This window comes from Castor canadensis, chromosome 4 (assembly GCF_047511655.1).
Source record: "Castor canadensis chromosome 4, mCasCan1.hap1v2, whole genome shotgun sequence".
Classification (NCBI taxonomy): Eukaryota; Metazoa; Chordata; class Mammalia; order Rodentia; family Castoridae; genus Castor; species Castor canadensis.
In genome coordinates, this window is record NC_133389.1 from 112,393,162 (window position 1) to 112,412,455 (window position 19,294).

The window sequence follows — 19,294 nt, forward strand, 5'->3', positions numbered from 1 at the left end:
TGTATTCTTGAAAATTACTGAGGGGCTTGTCTATATGAGTTATATCTATTGATATTTACTGAGAATTTTAAAAATATTGTATCATATTAAAATAAACATAATGCCTATTTTTAAAATAAATTTTTAAAGAACTGTATTTTTTTAAAGGGAGAAAACTGCATTGTTTTGCATTTTGCAATCTCTATTTTGACTTAGAAGACACCAGGATGATTCTACATTCATTCTGTTACAGAATGAATTATTCTTCTGGTTAAAGTACACACAGAAGATCTAGCCGTACACATGTCCTTTGTGTCCTTTACAGTCTCACTGTCCTGACTCAAAGATTCTTGGACCACATTTTGAAAACCACTGCCTTACTCCTTAAATGCTTAGTCCTTCTACTATACCACATCACCAATGGCACCTGGTATTTTGGAGCACCTGCCTGATACCTGACAAAAATGCTACTGTGCTACAGTTTTGGAAACCTCGCTGGTTGTTCTAACATCAAGGAAATCTAATAGTCAAGGAAAATGAGATAGATATATTTTAATGTAGGAATATTTTATACATACAACTAAATATTTTTAAATGGGAAATAAACTTGTAATAAGCAGGTAATCATAACTGCTCATCTCATTTAGGTAGGATCAATTATGAAAATCTCTAACCAAAAAATCATGGGCTACTGCAAATTGCAAAATACTACCTGAAGGAGTTCAGACTAGGAATTTTTGCTTCTCCTGGTAACTAATCTTAAGACTTCAGACACAGGAAAACCACTGTTCAGGAAATAGTTAGAGGGATGTCTTGCCTGACTAAGGGACTCCTTTTAAATCAGGGATCTCTTGCCTGACTAAGGGACTCCTTTTAAATCAGTACCATCTCTTGTAATGTCTCAGGCCAAACTTCTTGGGAAATAAAACATTTCCATATACTCTACTAAAAACAGACAATCACCAGCGCATAGCAGAATCACTTTCCAAACCCCATAGTGCTTTTCAAACTTCACTGGTAGATCAGCCTTACATCTTTACATCTAGTGGAAGCGCTAGTGTTTAGTTCCATTTCCAACAATGAAGGCTTGAGCTCCAGTTCAGCACTTCTTTTGCTCATCACAATTTTGTAACTAGATAAGGCCACAAATCCTCTGCAATACACTACCAAAACATCATTTTGGGTTTGGAGATTTAGCTCCGTGGACGAGCGCTTGCCTGGCAAGTACAAGGCCCTTAGTTCAGTTCCCAGTACCACGGGGAAAACTCATTTTGATACTGGTCACAGGATGATTAGAGTGTAATGTACTTCCATATTCAACTTTTGGAAACCATATTAGAACAATCTAGTTGATAAACCATTTCTTAAATCTAGACTTATGAGCAGCACCCAGTTTGTTATCCATAATATAGAAAATAATGGGAAGGTTATCAGAAAATTCTACAAAGTGTTCATTTGGCTGGCCTGGTGGTCTAAACTCAAATTGGGATATTTGTTCAATACATAATTTACTGAGTACCTACTTATTTAATAGGATTTTCTTGATACTCTTCAATTTCTAACAATCTGAGTTTAAAAGAATCTTGAAAGACTGTTGACAATCACTCGTCCATTTTGAATGACTTTTATACTCTTCACACGAAGTCACTTTTTTACCTATGCCTACTCATCACTTGTAAGCACTCTCACCACTATTCCATAATTGCTTTTTTCTTTATATATATATATATGTATGTGTATATATATATATATATATATATATATATATATATATTTATGCAGTCTACTTTACAGAGGCAAAGTAGAGAAAGAATTAGAGGAATTCTGTTTTCTCTTAATCGTCTGTCAACATTACATCATTATCACCATAATACTCACGAGCCTAGCATTGTGCTTAGGAATCAATATGCATTATCTCATTCACTCTCTTCCTAAAACATTCTATGATATAGTAACCCTGTTTCACAGAGAAGAAAATTGATGGGTGGAAGTAACTAACCCAAGGACATAAGATCAAATCCAAGACATCTGACCAGAGTTTAGTGGTCTTAACCACCATTCTATAAAACATCCACTAACTGGCCAGGCATAGTTTAGAAATCCAGTTTGGTCATCCTTAACATTTTATCCACGCCTTAATTTATTCTGAGCTTCTTTACTTATGGTTATTCCAATCACCTTTCAATCATGTCCTCGTTCCATTTCTCTAACCTCAAAATTAATTTCATATACTCTGTAACTTCCAATTATCTCCCCCCACCCCACCCTTCTGCCTCCAGAAGAAAAGATTTTGATGTCAAACAACTTGACAGTGTAAGGGGTTTCCAACTCCCATCTATTTCCCACCCATTCTTCAATTCTCTTATAATTCATACCCCAAAATAAAAACAGAAATTAGTTTAATGCATATTTAAACCCAGTAAGACAAAGTCTAAACATGAAACTTCAAGGAAAACACACTTACAACCACTCAATATAGGACAAAACCCAGCCACTGTAACTGATTAGACAACATATTTTTTAAAAACCCAGCTAACCAAAGAGAAGCTTGCTGCAAACTACCTGAGCCTTTGGGAGAGGTGAAAGAGACATGGGCTGTCAGTAATACCTGAGAAGAAAAGCTAAACCAAAGCCATCATGCCATATAAATTAAGTCAGGGTCTTTTCTTCATTTCACAAATAACCTGTTAAATATTTTTAACACCACACTCTGTCTGAACTGGTAATGTGCAAGTTGCCAGGGCTTTGTTTTATATAGACTTCACTGCTGCTGAAGGGTTTCTGGTAGGGTGTTCCTTTCAGAATATTAGCATGTAATTTGATCTTTTGCAATAGAATACAAATAGCTTCTTGGACAAGTCATATAGAACTGTAAACCAGTCCCTGGATCTGTTCATCCTGTGGTTAGAGGAAATAATTATAGATTATTTCAGGAAAGAAAGGGGTTTGACTGAAAGAGTTACACTACAGACATTCCAGCTGTGACAGATGGACCTAAGATATGCCTGGGAAAAAGGGAAAGAAAACAATATAATCTGCAAAAAGACGAAGGAAAGAAAGGCTGGACTGAGTGAAAACTGAAAGCTTTAGGTTACCCTGTAAGAAACAATACAAATTTATTTATACCCGGAACAAAAATGACTTTGCTGCCCTCTTCAAGATATACAAGTAAAAACTAAACTAAGCTTATGAGAGTCCAATGTATTAATCACCCACTAGATACCATGTTGATTTTGACATGCTTGACTGCATGGAGACTGTCCCTCATTTTCTGCTCCATTCCCTCTGTCTCTAGCTCCACTCCCCTGCTTTGTTTCACATAAGAGGCCTCCACCATCTCCCAGCTGTTTTGCTGTATTCTTTACAGATCTTGGCTTCTACTCCCTCTTCTTCTGGTTTGCAAATGAAGTGGGGAGGAGCCTTTGGGGTGGGGAGGACATTTTTTTAACCCACATTCCCTCCCATAAAACTCTAAGATTTGAACCACTAGGTGCACTTAAAATCCCATTTCCTCCCATAGTCCTCAGTTAGAGATGGCCCCTGCCCTCTGTCTCACTTCTAACTGCATAACCTTTAGTTTTCCTTAAACCTAATAGCACAGACCTTTCTATACCTCCTGTTAATAGACAAATGATGCTGCAGGCACCTATGAGGCGATACAACCATCCCAATTCCAAGGCTCACTTGATCAATGTATAATAATCTGCAGTGGAGGGAATAAGACAGAAGGGGTATCAGGATAGGGGGAACAGTTTCTCTTTCTCTCTCTCTCTCCCCTTCTCTCTTTTCTTTTCTCCCCCTATCCTTCTCTCAGTGGAAACATAGATCATATGTCTGTGGACGTTAAAAAAAAAAAACAGAAACTACCCTTTATGCTCCACCCACTTCAAGCCCATTCATTTCTCAGACTGCCTACCCACCCCCATGCAATATATGACCCTACTATATCTTTCTGAGAGCACTGAACACAGGGCAAAATCTGCTGTTTATTGCTTTGTTTTCATTGTGTTCTCCCTCTCCTTTTTCCATACACCAAAATGTAAGTGTCATGAGAATAAGAACCTGACATCTCCATCCTGGGCACTTCAGTATCAATTAAAACACATTAATTTTAGCTTCTTGCAACACTTTGGTTTAGGTGGGAGAGGAATGTGTAGTTTAAGTTTTCTCTAGCTTGGCAAGGAAATGACTATGATCTCAATTGAATATAGTAGCAACTGGGTATTTGAGATAAATTAAAAGATACCATTTGTAACTTGGATTTCAGTTTTCAAGGGTGTCATCCAAGAGAAGTAGCCAAACAAAAAGATACCTGGCAGACTCTGGGTATACCAGAAAACTCCCTGGTGGACAATATCCCATTTGGAAAAGCCTGCTTGGATCTCTCATTGCAGACACCAGCTGATATGCCCAGAGTCATCCCCAGTGACCTCTGAGACAGTTTCTGCAGCTTGAAAATACATCTCCTACAAACCCAAAACTGACATATTATCTCCCCTGAAGTCTTCTAACAGTTACTGACGCTATTTGGAAAGCCATGCTTCCATGCCTATTAATAACCTTCAGAAAGAACCCTGAGAAAGTGTCAAGAGAAAAATAGATGGGGCTGACGGAAGCCAGAGATCCAATCAGAGGTTACAGTTAGCAATTAGTACATTTGAGAGAGAAAAAAAAAAAAGGAAAAGAAAAGAAAGTTGTAACATCTTCTGTACTAGGTGTCATCTTTTCAAGAACCTTAAAACAGAACACCTAGTCAATGAACTCAAGAGCTATAAGCTATAAATCCTGGTCTTTACAGAAAACATATTCTTTTAAGGACTCCTTACCTACCTAAATAGACTAGCACCAGCATATCTGCACATCAATTATTTTAGAGAATTTTGCTTACAAGGCTGATATCATTAAACACTTTATAGTTATTTACACCTTTGTATAGTTTTTCCAAGTGACACATTAAATAGCAACTAAATCAACCTACTCTAAATAATGAAATCACTAATTAATCTTTAAAAAGATTTTTCTTAGTGGTCTTTCTCTTCTCCCCTCCCCCGGTGCGAATGTGATTAATGGAATTCTCTCACAATTTAGCTTAAAATATGCTTTTGCTAGTCGAGCAGCTAAAGCAAAATCAGATAATTGTGGTATGACTCAACAAATGCACAGCTGTTCATTTAAATATATCCATCAAAAGTATAAATACAGTCATGAGAAAGAAAGAGAGTTATGTACCAGGGTCAGAGCACAAGCTGAAAGGGTTAGCATCTAAGTAACCACAACAGAAAACAAGGAGGAGACAGGGGATGAGGCAGAGAGAGGTTCTGGATGGATAGTGGATGGAAAGAGATCAGAAAAAGGAAGCAACTAAAACATTACCCACCCAACTCATTGCACTCACTGACCTACACAGGGCAGCAATGTTCAAAGCAAAATTGAACAATGTACTCTATTAAATGGAGAGAAAGAAATTAATTTTTAAAAATATGTAACAACCCCAAGTGCACAGAAGCAAAAGCCTACAGGGTAGAAAATGATGAAACTCATTTGTTATTAAAAACCAAACAAAGACCCTGAGGCAGAAAAAAGATAAGGAACAGGGTTCTTACCCACAGCCTTTGAATACAGTTATTACAAAGTCGTGAAAATGTGGGAATCTCTCCAATAGGACTCCAAATACACAGTCCCCAACTTAAGATGTGTGACACACATTCAGTAGAAATGATTCTTGGAATTATGAATTTTGATTCTTTCCTGGGCTTACAATATGCAGTACAATCTTCTCTCCTGACAAGGGCAGTGGCAAGTTTGTGCAGCTCCCTATCAGCCACATGATCACAAAGGGAAACAGCCAAACTCCACAGAGGACTGTGTTGCTAAGCTATGGTGGTTCGCTAGGTTAGTGTCGTAAATGAATTTTCAAATTCTGATAGTTTCAATTTACAGTGAGTTTATCAGGACATAACCTTACAGCAAAGTGGAGGAGCTTGTGTACATAACTAAATAATACTCCACACCTGGCAACCCCTTCTGAAGGTTCTACACATTCAAGACAATTAGTTAACAAGAGTCAAGGAAATGGAGAAAAAGAAAACTAAGAACACAAGGTGGAGGTGGTCTTTGCCCAGCACTCCAGACCCAATCCTTCCCTCTTCCTCAGGGATGGGTCATAAGGCTAAACCAAGGCACTAAACAGACTTTGGTGCCCTCTTTTAGTTCATTATTCAAAATGATAATGAATAAAAGGAAGATCTAAATTCATGATTTCTGAACTTTCCCTGAATCAATAAAAGTTATTTCTCTCCAAAAAATAATCGCTCTGGCAACAGGGACCAAGGCACTCCTTGTCATCCTGCACTGAGAAGCATTCATGATCTCCCCACTTGCAGGCACTCTGTCTTATATTATAATAAACATCAATGACTCCAAAAATTACCACCCAAATGGTAACTGGGTCAGACCCAAGTCCTCCCCTATCTACTCTTTTCTTTCTTTTGCAGGAAACATTCTAGAAGATCACTTATACCAGCTGCCTCCATAGACTCCACCAGTCCAAGGTTATAGTTTTCTTCAGTCCTCCCATTAGCCCTCACACCCTCAACCCAGATTTCACAGCCTTACTCCCTAGAGATTATGATCTAGGAATAACATAATAATATAAGACCCAGGAATCCTCCACCCTCTAGCATTTTGGGTGATGCTGAGAATGATGAGGTGTCTACTCGTCTGTTTTGTTCAAAAGAGATGTTGATAATTCCCTTCTTCCTTAGGATCTTGCCTTGCTGGGGTTCACTGGCTCCACTCTCTGGGGTATTTAATGCTTTGGTTCCACTTTTCTTGATTGGAGATTCCTCTTCTGACACCCATCCCTAAAATCTTGGTTTCCCTCAGGGGCCCACACCCCAGCCTTCTCTTCTTCTCATTCAAGATGTTCTCCATTGTCTTTGAACCAGGGTCCCTAATGTTCGGCCTTTCAGGTGAACCACCAGGTTGAAAAGTAAATCACCTATTTTTTTAGTCATTTCTTCATTGCCTTCTTTCCCATATGTCTTGTCATTGTTTATAAAATTGGTCCTTAAATATTTTTACAGATATTTCAATTTACGTAGAAACAGAGAGGAAGGTATAAGAAACCCCATTTTTAACCTTCTCGTTTCAAAAATAAGCAACAGCCTACTCCCCAATTCCAAAAATATGAAATCTTACTTCTTCTATTCTGCCCATTATTTTCCTGAGCTATTTTAATGAAAATCCCAGACATCATGGTATATTGTCCACAAATTTTCTAACAGGTACGGACCATTTCTGAACATAACTACAAACCCAGTATCTCACCTAACAAAGTTAAAACTATTCCACCTTCAAACATCATCTAAAACCTACCTGTTCAAATCTGGAAATTTTTCAACTATAAACAACTTCTCCCCTCACCCTGAAAAGGGAAGAATAGAAATAACACACAAAATTTTTGCTTTTATTGGTTTTTCAGGGATCATACACAGTAGTGCAGTGTCAGTGCTACAGCAGTATTGAGAATATTGTATGCATACCCTGATGAAAGAAAAAGAGTAACTATGCTCTGTTTTAATTCTATTATTGCCTTTTGCTTTTGAGAACCAGAATAAAAGAATAAAAAAAGAAATATGCTTGTAGCACAGAAAAGGTTAAATAAGCCAGGTGTGGTAGTATATGCCTGTAATCCCAGGATAAGGAGCCTGAGACAGGAGGCTCTCAAGTTTGAGGGCAGCCTGGGCTACCCAGTGAGACCCTGTATCCAAACCAAAAAAGCAAAAAACAAACAAAAAAGTTAACCTTTTAAACTGAATTTGAATTGGAAGTATCAGCATGATGAAGTATTGTGTGTGTGTGTATTATAGACATACAATTTCTGGTTCTGTCCACTAAAAAAAAAAAAAAGTTAAAAATTATGAAATTACGATCTATCCCATAGCTATGAACATCCCTGGTACCATTTCCCACAAAACAAGTTGAATTGAATCACGAGGACGCGCTCACCAAAATCTAGCCAGTAAGAAACTAGAAATCCAGAACTAGGGCTATGGCTCAGTTGGTAGATTGCCTGCCTAGCAAGCAAAAGGTCTGAGTTCAAACTCCAGTATGGTCAAAAGAGAAAGAAAGGGAGGAAGTGAGGGAGGGAGGGAGGGAGGAGGCAGGACAGAAGGGAGAAAAAGTCCAATGGCTAGGTTCTTCAATAGATAAACTGTAAAGGAAAGAAAGATAGAGGGACAAACCTGAGGTTTAAGAGACATAAGACATTAAAAAAAGATGGGCAAAATTATAAACTATAGTGGTAGATATTAACAACAACATGATAAAACCATAAAGAAAGGTAAGGAAAGGTCTAGTATATGCTATTTCTTGACCTGCATGGAGGTCACAAAAAATATTCACCTTATAATAATTAACTAATCTATATATGCTTCATGAGCAAATGTTTTATTTGATAGTAAAAAAGTCAAAGACAAAAGCTGAATGTTTTTATACACACACATGAGAAAATAACAAGCACTGTGTATCATATACAATATACGTAAAACTTTGCCCAAGTTTGTGTCCATACAAGTTCGTATAGTAAATTTCTGAAATATCATCTCTTCCTCACCCCAAACTAAGGAAAATTATGTTTTTAAGGTTCCAAGTTTATTTTTAGTACAGAAAGAAATAAGTATCAGTTTCCTAGTCACAATCAGAAATCATGTATTAAAATAAAATAAATACAACATGATAAAAGTTGGTCATCCTTCCCACCTACTTCAATTACATAAGCTTCAGGGGTCAAAGAAGAAGGAAAACTAGAGTTTGGATCAGCACTTCTCAAAGGAACTCTAAGACACTAACCTCAAAACCAGAAAAATTAACCCCTTAAAGGTGTGAACCCTCTCTAACAAAGCTTTTCTGTACAAGGTCCCCATGATAACATTAACAAGTCTTCCGAGAGGAGAAAGTGGTGATTAGATATGACTATTTTAAAGTTTATGTTTATATATGTGTGTGTATTTAAACACTACATATAAACTATAAATATGAAAATTCTGTAAAATACAACTTATCCCTACCAAAAGAAGAAAACAGTAAGCTTCGAGAGTGAAAACAGTGTGACTTAAGTGTATGCATAAACATACAGACCAATGATAAATGGGTATCCCAGAAACAGACCAAAACATATATAGGAACTTCTACTACAGAAACCAAACAAAAGGTGGATATGGGTGGTGCCCATCTGTAATCCTAGCACCCTTGAGGCTGAGGTAGGAAGTTTGACAGTTTAAAGCTACCTTGAGCTAGCATGGCAATACCCTGCCTGAAAACAAAAACAAAACAAAACAAGAAAAATAACCAAATAAACACAAACACACACACACACAAAGAAATCAAAGGAAAAAAGTTGGTACTATGCAATAAAACTGAAGTGACTAGGGTGATGCTCTGGGGATGTCAAGGGCCAGTTAGCTCAGCCAATGGTGGCAAGAGAGCTGGAGGGTATTGGAATGACTGGTCAATGTAGAAGACATTGCTACTTTTCCACCAAAATTTCTCTCTTTATTTATTTATTTATTTTTTTGAGCGGGGGAGGTGGGACTGGAGTTTGAACAGTCCATTTTGCTCTGGTTATTTTTGGAGATGGAGTCTCATGACTATATACCCAGGCTGGCCTTGAACCTCGATCTTCCTGACTTCAGCTAGGGTTAGTGAGCCACAGGTGCCAGACTCCACCAAAATTCCTTCTTCCCTTCTTGGGTACCAGATGACCAGCAGAGGCTTCCCAGCTCCCATGTGGCTCAATGTTTCCATGTGACTTAAGTTTTGATTAGTGCAAGCTGCAGTTATGTCTGCAAGCTCTCCTCACTTGCCCTAAACTCTCTCCTTTGCTCTTCCTACTAAGGAGACCATGAAAATAACTATAGTGACAATGACTGGAGCAACAGGACAGAACGAAGCTGAATTTCATAATGACCAGTGGACATGGGCTGTTCTACTGATCTGTTTTGCTCACACTAGAACTGTTAAGTGAGGTAAAAAATCAACTTCTATATTCTTTAAATCATAGCACATTGCAGCCCTTGGTTACAGCAACCCAGTCTTATTCTAATTAATAAAGTACCTAGAGAAAAGTTAAGTTGGATCACACCTAGCATTCCAGATGGATCAAAGATTTAAATCTATGAAAGAATTACATCACACTAGTAGGAACCAGAAGATAGGTTTTTAAAACTGTGAGAAAAGGTCTTTAAACTGTGATTTTAAAAAAAAGCCTGAAGCCACTAAAAAGACTGATTATATATTTGTTTTTACAAATTATTTGTTTATGTTTTATTGACTATCTCCTCCACTAGAATCAAAGCTTCACAGAGCAAGAATTGGGTTGTTTTCTTCACTACTGTATAGCCATTTACCTATTTACCTAGAACAAGTTCCTAATATGTAAAAGAAATTCAGTAAATATTTGTTGAGTGAATAAACTGGAAAATTTAACTATACAAAATGTTTAATAATCACCACAGGAAAATAATATATTTTTATGCCAATGACCAAACAAAGATAGAAATAGCACATATCACAAGGAGAGGAAAAAGAGAACTACAAACTGATAAGAAAAGTCAGTATTTTGATAATAAATTCAATAATCCAATAAGCATAAAAAGGGAACAGAAGTATAAATATAAGGACTAGAAGTATGATTCTAGTGGTAGAGCCTTTCAAGTATATGGCCCTGATTTCAAACCCCAGTACCCCACCCAAAAAAGGGGGGGTAGAAATAGAAATGGCTTTTAAGTACACAGATGCTCAATATCAATCAAAATAAGACAAATGAAAATTAAAGCTATATTAGACTGATATTTTTCATCTATGGATTTGGCAAAGAGAAAAGCCCTCAGTTTGGCAATCACATTATGATTAACAAAGGTATGGCAAAGCACTGTAATCATCCATTGTTGGCGAAATTTAAAACTTTTCAAGTTCCATGAGCAGAGCAACTTGGCAATAAATTTCTACCAAAATTAAAATGTACACACCCTCTAACCGAGCAATTCTACTAGAAATGGATGCTACAGATACACTCACTCATGTTTGAGATATATATGTACAATGTTATTCCCTACAGCCTTGTTCACAATAATAAAAACTGCAAATGATCTATAATGCCCATCAGTATTATACTGGTTAATAATATTATACTGGTTAGTACTGATTAAGTAAATTACAGTACCTCTTTACAGTGAAATACCAGGCATCCACTGAAAATGAATGCAGTACTAATACAGAATGCCTAAGAAATAATATTTCAATGAAAACAAGATTCAAAACTTACAAATTATTACCATTTGTATTAAAAAATATATAACCATCTATGGCTTCCATAATCATGTTGTTTATTACATATGCTCTGAAAGAATATATAAGGGAATGGTAACACTGGTTGCCCAGAAGGGTAACTGGATACTTCTTAGGGAACAAGGAGAGGAGGAGACTTACTTTTCACACACACACTCTTTTGTATCTTTTAAATCTTAAATACTAAATACTTCATATAGTAACAAAAATTCATTCATTCATTCATTCATTCATTCCCAATGACAGATACCTGAAAACTCTGGTGATTCTCACTGCTGGCCACATTAGGAAACAATTGAGCTAAGTAATTTTAACCCTGTTTCATAATTAATGGTTAACTATAAGCCATCATCTTCTCCCCCACTTTTCCCCTTAAATAAATATACAAAATAAAGTCAGTCTCTCAATGTCATCCCTGTTATTCATTACGTCCTCTTAAAACCAATTTAACATCACATCACCTTACATGAGCAAGAAAATACCTCAAAATGCTAAAGAATAGCAGCCAGAACTAACAACCATGCTTGTAATATTAACATAGCCTCCAGAAAATGAAAATGTGACACAACTGATACCTCTGCAACAGTACATCATCTGCCTTGGAAAACAAACTCACATCCTTAATGACTATAACTAAAAGCCCAGTGTCAACACTCATGGCCTGGTTTTGCTCCCTAATGTGAAAGGTCTCCCCTCCCCCTACCACTTTTAAATTACAGGCTAACCTCTCACTGGAGAACTGGTTATTATTATGTTAATAGTCATATAAGGAAGGCTAAGCAGGCATTACTTAGATTGAAATTGAATTCTGGTTAAAGAAAAAATGTCCACAATATTTCAAATAAAGGGCAGAAGCAAGTTGTAAAACAAAATATGTAATCATGTTGCATTAATTCTTAAACATAATTAATATGCATATTTTGTATATAAAAAATGCCTCTATATAAAATGGTTCATATGATAAAAGTGAAAGGGAAAAAATAAGGGTTATGGCCCTAAGGGAAGAAAGACCAGCAGAAGCATTTTACATGTAGGAAAAGAGTAGTGCCTGAACAACTTGGCCAAAGTTAAAAAATAGCTGTACAGATCCACCCCACAAAAAGTCTACCATTCAGCCAATGCAAGAACTAAGAACTAGTAGCCTGCTCTGAACTTTCTTACGATAGATTCACATAAAGTAAGAAAATAATCATTTGCAGCAAAGAATTTACCTTGTAGATTTGATCTCTGCTGAAGAGCATTAAAAGAGGTGATGTGTTGAAATGACTGTACTGGTGGCTCTGGCGATGCTGCTCAGAGAGGTCCTGGGGAAAGCTCAGTCAGCTACCTGAAAGCTGCCTCTAGTCACATCTGCCCAACGTCCTTCAAGCAACGTGCCCTGCTTAGAGCTTCACTCACTGTGTTCACTGGGAGACCTGGGCAGTGGAAGAGGTGCTCCAGGAGTCTTCTGGAATTACGACTTCTTCAGCAGTCTTGTTATAGCACTCAGGGCTGCAGAGAAAGAAGAAAACCAGCTAAGCAGAAGAAAATTGTGCAGTTGCCAATGATCTGGCTAAAGGAAGTATACACTTGACAAGCTTTTCAACTGTAACCAAAAAATCAAAGCCATTTTACAAGTAGGGCAAGGATGGAAAAGTTTAAAAACACTATTTTGCAGTACGTTGAGGTCACAGATCTACATTGGTCTTTAAATATTTTTATAAATGACACAAGCCCACTAAGAAGTTAGTAAACCTTAAAGTCCATATACTATGTACTTTATACTATTAATGAAAAAATTCAAACAGAAAACAATGACTGTGTATATTAATTATTACATGAAGTTGGGTTTTGTTTTTTTTTTTAAGTCTGGACATTACAAATGACAGAATGAAGTCTTTCTCCCTTTCCAGACCCCTGATCCCTACTAGAGACATCCAGGATAACAGAGCAACCATTTTTCAAGTAAGCACTCAGAAATATCTGACTTTGGTCCATTTTCAAGCAACATTCTTAGCAGTAGATAATCTAGTTCAAAGACCAATAAAACAATGGTGGGGAGCATAAAGCGGAAGGGAAGGGATACTCTAGATAACTAACAAAAAACAAAAAGCCACCCAAGCTCCCTTTTCCTTTATGAAGACCTGAAAAACATCAATATTTGCCAAAGGAAGAGGAAATTTTTATTAGAACCAAACTTTCCCATTTAAATCATTAGTAACACAAAGCACTGGACGCTACTCCCTTTGGAAAAACAGTTCCTTTTTTTTTTTTCTTTTTTAACTTTCAGCAACATTTTGCCAAGAAAACTTCCATGTAAATAAATCTAAGCAAAAAATAAACCCACGATAGAACATTCCTAAATAATTGTGTGGAAAAGAAAAACCTTCCCATTTACCTTAGAATACAAGGGGAAAGTTGTGCAAAAGCTATCAAAACCATCCTTCACTTCAGTTTAAACCAAGGCTCCTAATCTATCTGAAAAGAAAATCCAGACACATGAAAGGCACACTAAAAATAAGACACAAAAAAAAAATCTTTCTGAAGAGAGGTCAACCTGAAATTTGCCATGAAATTGAGCAAAGTTAAAGAGTAAAAATCCGTTCCTAAAGTAAACATTCTTAAAAACAAACTTCCCCTGAGCGATGCTTACAAACCCTTCAGTTTCATTACAGACTGTTGAAATGCTGGTGTTTTCTCAGACCATGGGGCCAGAGAGATTTGGTGGCACTAAGCACTAATGTTGCTTTCCCCTCTGCCAACAATTAATTCATTTTAGGAGTAGACCTGAGTAGGCCAGTACAAAGCTCGACTGCCTAGGGTCTATTGTTTCTTTTAAATTACAGGTGCTGTATCACTGGGAGGTTTAGATAAGCAAGAAAATACATAAATGCTGTCACACACTTTTTTCTGATTCTCTGTTTAAAAATCAGAGATTGATTTGTTTTGGGTTTTTGTTGTTGTTTTATCTGTGATGCTAGGGATCAAACCCAAAGCCTTGCTAAGTAAGTGCTCACCACTAAACAACACTATCAGTCACTTTTTAAAACTGCTCCATCCAGCCTTGTCACCTTCACTGCACAGAATTCCCTCCCATCCCATCCTTCAAGACGGCATTCAGGTTCTCCTGTCTCTGCCTCTTTTCAGTCTCCTGGGAAGATTCTTTCTTTCTTTCTTTCTTTCTTTCTTTCTTTCTTTCTTTCTTTCTTTATTTATTTATTTATTTATTTAGTGGTACTGGGGTTTGAACTCAAGGGCCTCCCTCTTGATAAGTAGACACACTACAACTTGAGCCCTTATGTTTACAACTCCCATGTGGCTTGGATGGCAAGTGCTTGCCACCAGGCTCAGCTTATTAAAATGCAGTCTCACTAACTTTTATGTTGGTGGGGGGTATAGGGGCTGGGCTGGCTTTGAATCACAATTCTCCAGATTGCCACCTCCCAAATAGCTGGGTTATGGGTGTGACCCACCATGCCAGCCTCAGAAGATTCTTATATTTTCCAGATCTTTCTTATTCTAATTCTCTGACATTCATATTCTATATGACTCAATCTGGCACTCACATCTCTACCATTAACTGGGTGTGTTTCAAAAGTCAACTTAAGCTGGGCACTGAAGATTTACCTGTAATCCTAGCTACTTGGGAAGAGGAGATCAGGAAGATTGTGGTTCAAAGCCAGCTGGGGCAAATAGTTCTCAAGACCCACCTCCAAAATAACCAGAGCAAAGTACACTGGCTTAAGTGGTAGAGCACCTGCTTTGCAATCCCAAAGCCCTGAGTTCAAACCCAAGTCCCATCAAAAAAAATTTTTTAAATCAACTTGAAATTAAGTGAAGTTCACATATTATTCTGTCCCATCCCTTCTTCACAATACATAGTTGGTGCTCGAGAATTACTGGATAAAAGTCAAATCTGGAAATTAAATATAATTTAACATTTCTCTCAAAATGCATTGGGTTCTCAAATAACCCATGGATTAAAGTCAAAACTGTGGGGTATTATGGGAAAGAAAAGAATGGTAAAGTAAGTGCTAAAGTGTCAAAGAAAATCTTTGCATGTTCTACTTAGGACCCCCTACCCTCCGCCCCAATACTCTTCATTACAGTAAAAGCAAGCTCAGCAGCAACTCTGTTCAAAACCCTAAGAATGGTTTAAAAAATAAAATGGAACCCCACCCCTCAAAAAGACTTATGCACTAATTAAAATCAGTGCTCTAAGATGAATATCTATATAACTCACTCCGCAACTTTGCATTAAACTTTCATTGACCTAAAATTTTTCCAAAAATTTAGCCAACATGTTTGTTTGGCTATGGAGTTTTAATTACTGGCAGCTACTCAAGCTGTGTGAGAATCTGACCCATAAAGGTCAAAAGCACATTCCGGTGAAGGGGGGCAGAGAGGGAGGGTGACCATAAAGAAGGGAAAAAAAAATCCAACCCAACTTTTTAGCTCCAATTGTAGACATTGAAATTAGCAGTACATTTGTCTTTAATCCATCTTAAAAGATACACAGCTTCTTAAAAGTCCTTGTAATATGATGTAATATGAGTAACAGGGAAGCATAAAAAGTAAAATCAAACAAGTTCTTGGCAGTCAACAAAGCAGCTAAGCAACAAGAAAAATAAAATCAGGACCAGTCTTCTGAACTTTTTTGTTCTAACTGCATTCTTGGCATCTATAAATTGTGACTTCCAAATATTACAAATCCCTGCCCTTACCATTTCATTTTATCCACCCAGTCCCACTGCCCAAATAAACCAGTGTACCTTGCTGTGGAATTACCACTAACCAAAATTACCCAAAGACACAGGATATGGTAGGAAGAGCATGGACTTATGAAGCAGTGAAACTGAGTTTCCCAACCTACTCAATGTGACCTATACAACTCATTTCATCTCTGTAAGTTTTGGTTTCCTTTTCTGTGAAGCAGAGAAGATACCCTCATCTATAAGAGTTACTAATAATCACTTAGTTCCAATATTGTGCTAACCACATTTGCATTGTTTGATTTAATCCTAGTAACAACCACAAAATTGAGAGGAACCAGTATTCACATTTTATACATAAGAAAACAGTCTTCAGGCAGGTTTAAGTAAGAGTGGCCAACATTACATTTTTTAATAAGTAGTAAATCAGTTCATATTTTTCTGCCTCCAAAAATCTGTGCTCTTAATTGCACTATGTTCAATTGTCTCTTTACAGTAAGTATTCAACTGAATGTTCATAGTATATGTTCTGGTTCTCTTTCCTGTCTATGCTTTCTAGTAATTAAAGTGGTAAAGTATTAAGGTAGAAAACGATAAAACATACCAATACCAAATAAAAACATAAATCATTTGCACAATACTACAAATGTCTTCTTGATTGGCTCTACAGTAACACCGGGAGCTGGGGATTTAGCTTAGTGGTAGAGCACTTGCCTACCATGCACCAGGCCCTAGGTTTGACTCCAGCATTATGGAAAAGAAAAAAAAAATAGTGTCAGCACAACTAAGCATATATTTAGTGTCCTTCAAGAAAAATCTACTCAGACACTTGAACATGTAAGAAAGGCAAGGCTGAACTACTAGTAATTCTGAAGAAAGGCAGTAGATCAGCCATTTCCCAAGATTTCTATTCCCCAAAGGGGTAAAAAAATAGGACACATGTCCTAAACACTGATAGCCCCAGGGAATATCACAGAGCAGAAGAGAGAGAGCCACATAAAGTTGTGAGTGCCAATTAAATCAGGAAGTAGAGTATGGATGAGAGAGAACAGCTCCCCGACTATGGAAGTTTCCAAAATCTCAACAAATATTAATCTTTGATTTAGGGATAAAAAGTGGGAATTTCCAGGAATTTCTCCAAAATTTCTAAAAACATACCATTCTTAAAATACATCCAAACAAGCCAGGTATGGTGGCTGAGTCTACAGACTCAGTGACTTGGGAGGCTGAGATATGAGGGTTGCTTGAGTCAAGGAATTCAAGGTCAGCTTGGGAAACACACCAAGATCCTGTCTCAAAAAAATTAAAAGACAGCAACAACCAAAAACACTTCCAAACTTTCTTTTCTTATATTATGAGTATCTAAAAACACTGATAATAAGAAGCAGTAAGCTTAATGTTATTTACAAAGAATTATGCCCTGTAGCAAATATTAAAATCTGGAACATGCCAGCAAAAATTATTGGATGGTATTCTAATACCAGGCAAAATCTAGCCCACAGTCTATTTTTATAAGTAAAAGTTTTATCAGAATAGGCACACTTATTCATTTTACATTTAGTTTGTGGCTGCTTTCAGACTGAAACGGCAGAGTTGATAGTTATGAAAAGACTTATGAAGTCTAAAATATTATCTGCCTCTTTAGAGAGAAGGTTTGTCGACCTCTACAATAACCTACATCCAAATCTATGACCCAAGTTGATAGCAGCACACAGAAACTGCCAACTTAAGAGTTATTTTACTTCTGAAACTTTTTTCTTGGAATACTACGCATAGAATTTGTATATGCTATGCATATAAACTTATTTTATTTGCAAGAATGACTCAACAGCAGTAGCAGACTGGGCCACAAACATACATTTACAACACAGCAACAGCTACAAGCGATGGTGACAATTCTCTCCCACATGCTCCTATCCTGCCCTGGTTCTAAGAAATGTCAAACTTATCCTTCAGCGCCAGGGTCACCTTTTCCTGTTTGTGCTTTCAACTTGATACCAACAGAGTCCTTCTATCTAGTAGGGTGTCTATGTTGACTATTTTAGCTCTGGCAGTAGAATTATAACATTTTCCCCACTTAACTGATAACTCATTTTTCTTAGGGCTTGGGAAAACATATATACTACATTTTCCAAGAAATTCTGGGAAAAAATTTTTACCACAAAAACACTATTCTCTCTCCACATATATATCTAGATATTAAATTAGGGACCAAACTCACTAGACTTTTAAAGAAAGAAGGAAAAAGTGTTAGAGAGAAAAGCCAGGACATGAGGAAGAAGAAAATCTCCAAGATGTTTTAAGGAAAAGAGAATCTGTCTTCCAGCTTTAAAGACTGGCCAAAGAGAAGATACAATGAAGGTAGGCTTCCTAATGTTTTGGTCCCAGTGATGGGATTTAAGGCCCAAATACCTGAGCATCTTTCTCCTCTAGAATTTAACATACAATTTGGCTGAGAGGAGAGGGACCCACTGTGAATTCCTTAATTACTGAGTGTAATTAAATACCAGGATACACTTCTGAAGATAACCTGCTTATACTTTGTAACCTCAAAACCCTCCACTGAAGTGGTTTGGCGGTCCATCAAAAACCCTTTCATTTGTCCAGGCAAAGACTAATTTATTTGTGCCAGAAATACAAAGTAAGAGGATCAAGGGTAAAACTTGAGGGAACAAAGGCAGTAGACCATAGTAGATGAAGAAAGTTTCAGGCTCACACCAAAGTCCAAAAAGTTGAGTGAGTCCTAGCCCTACCAACCACGAGTCATGTAGCTTGAGCCAACAGTCAGTGCAGCAGCCCCCACAGACAAAATGGGCATCGTGACTTCCCTGCAGAGTGGCACATGTGAAGTACAATGCATACAGTGGGTGCTAGTAAATGCTAATTATTATTATAAACTCCATAGTTAAGAAATAAGAAGACAGTGAAAATGACTGAGGTTGACTCCAATGAAGTAGATGGAATTTGACCATTGTGATTCATGAAAATTACTTTTACTGTTAGGGAGAAGGGTTTACTGGGCATTGAACCCAGGGCCTGACACTAGTGCTCTATGACTTGAGCTATGCTCTCAGCACTTTCATTTTTTTTTCCCCCTCTACCTTTCATCTTTATTGTGAAAATATTAGAAATAAGAGACAAGTCAGGGATTAGATAAAATTTTTTTAAAAAAAACTTTCAGCTCTTTCATTTTTATTTTGCTTTTGGACAAGGTCTTGTCTAGACTGGTGTTTGAACTCAACATCATCCTTCCTCCACCATGCCCGGCTAAAAAA

At 37.1% G+C, this 19,294-nt stretch overlaps 1 protein-coding gene across 8 annotated transcripts in view; it reads right to left on the minus strand.

The window, feature by feature from the left end:
• The window catches only part of Acvr1 (activin A receptor type 1), a 127,425-nt gene that overhangs the window by 63,179 nt on the left and 44,952 nt on the right, over positions 1-19,294 (minus strand). For 4 of the 8 annotated variants that reach the window (XM_074070835.1, XM_074070832.1, XM_074070836.1 and 1 more), the window contains one exon: positions 12,727-12,819. The gene's annotated coding sequence lies outside the window, so the exon portion shown is untranslated. Of the gene's footprint in view, positions 1-12,539; positions 12,820-19,294 lie in introns of all 8 variants that reach the window. The other 4 variants (XM_074070829.1, XM_074070828.1, XM_074070830.1 and 1 more) reach the window with 1 other exon arrangement.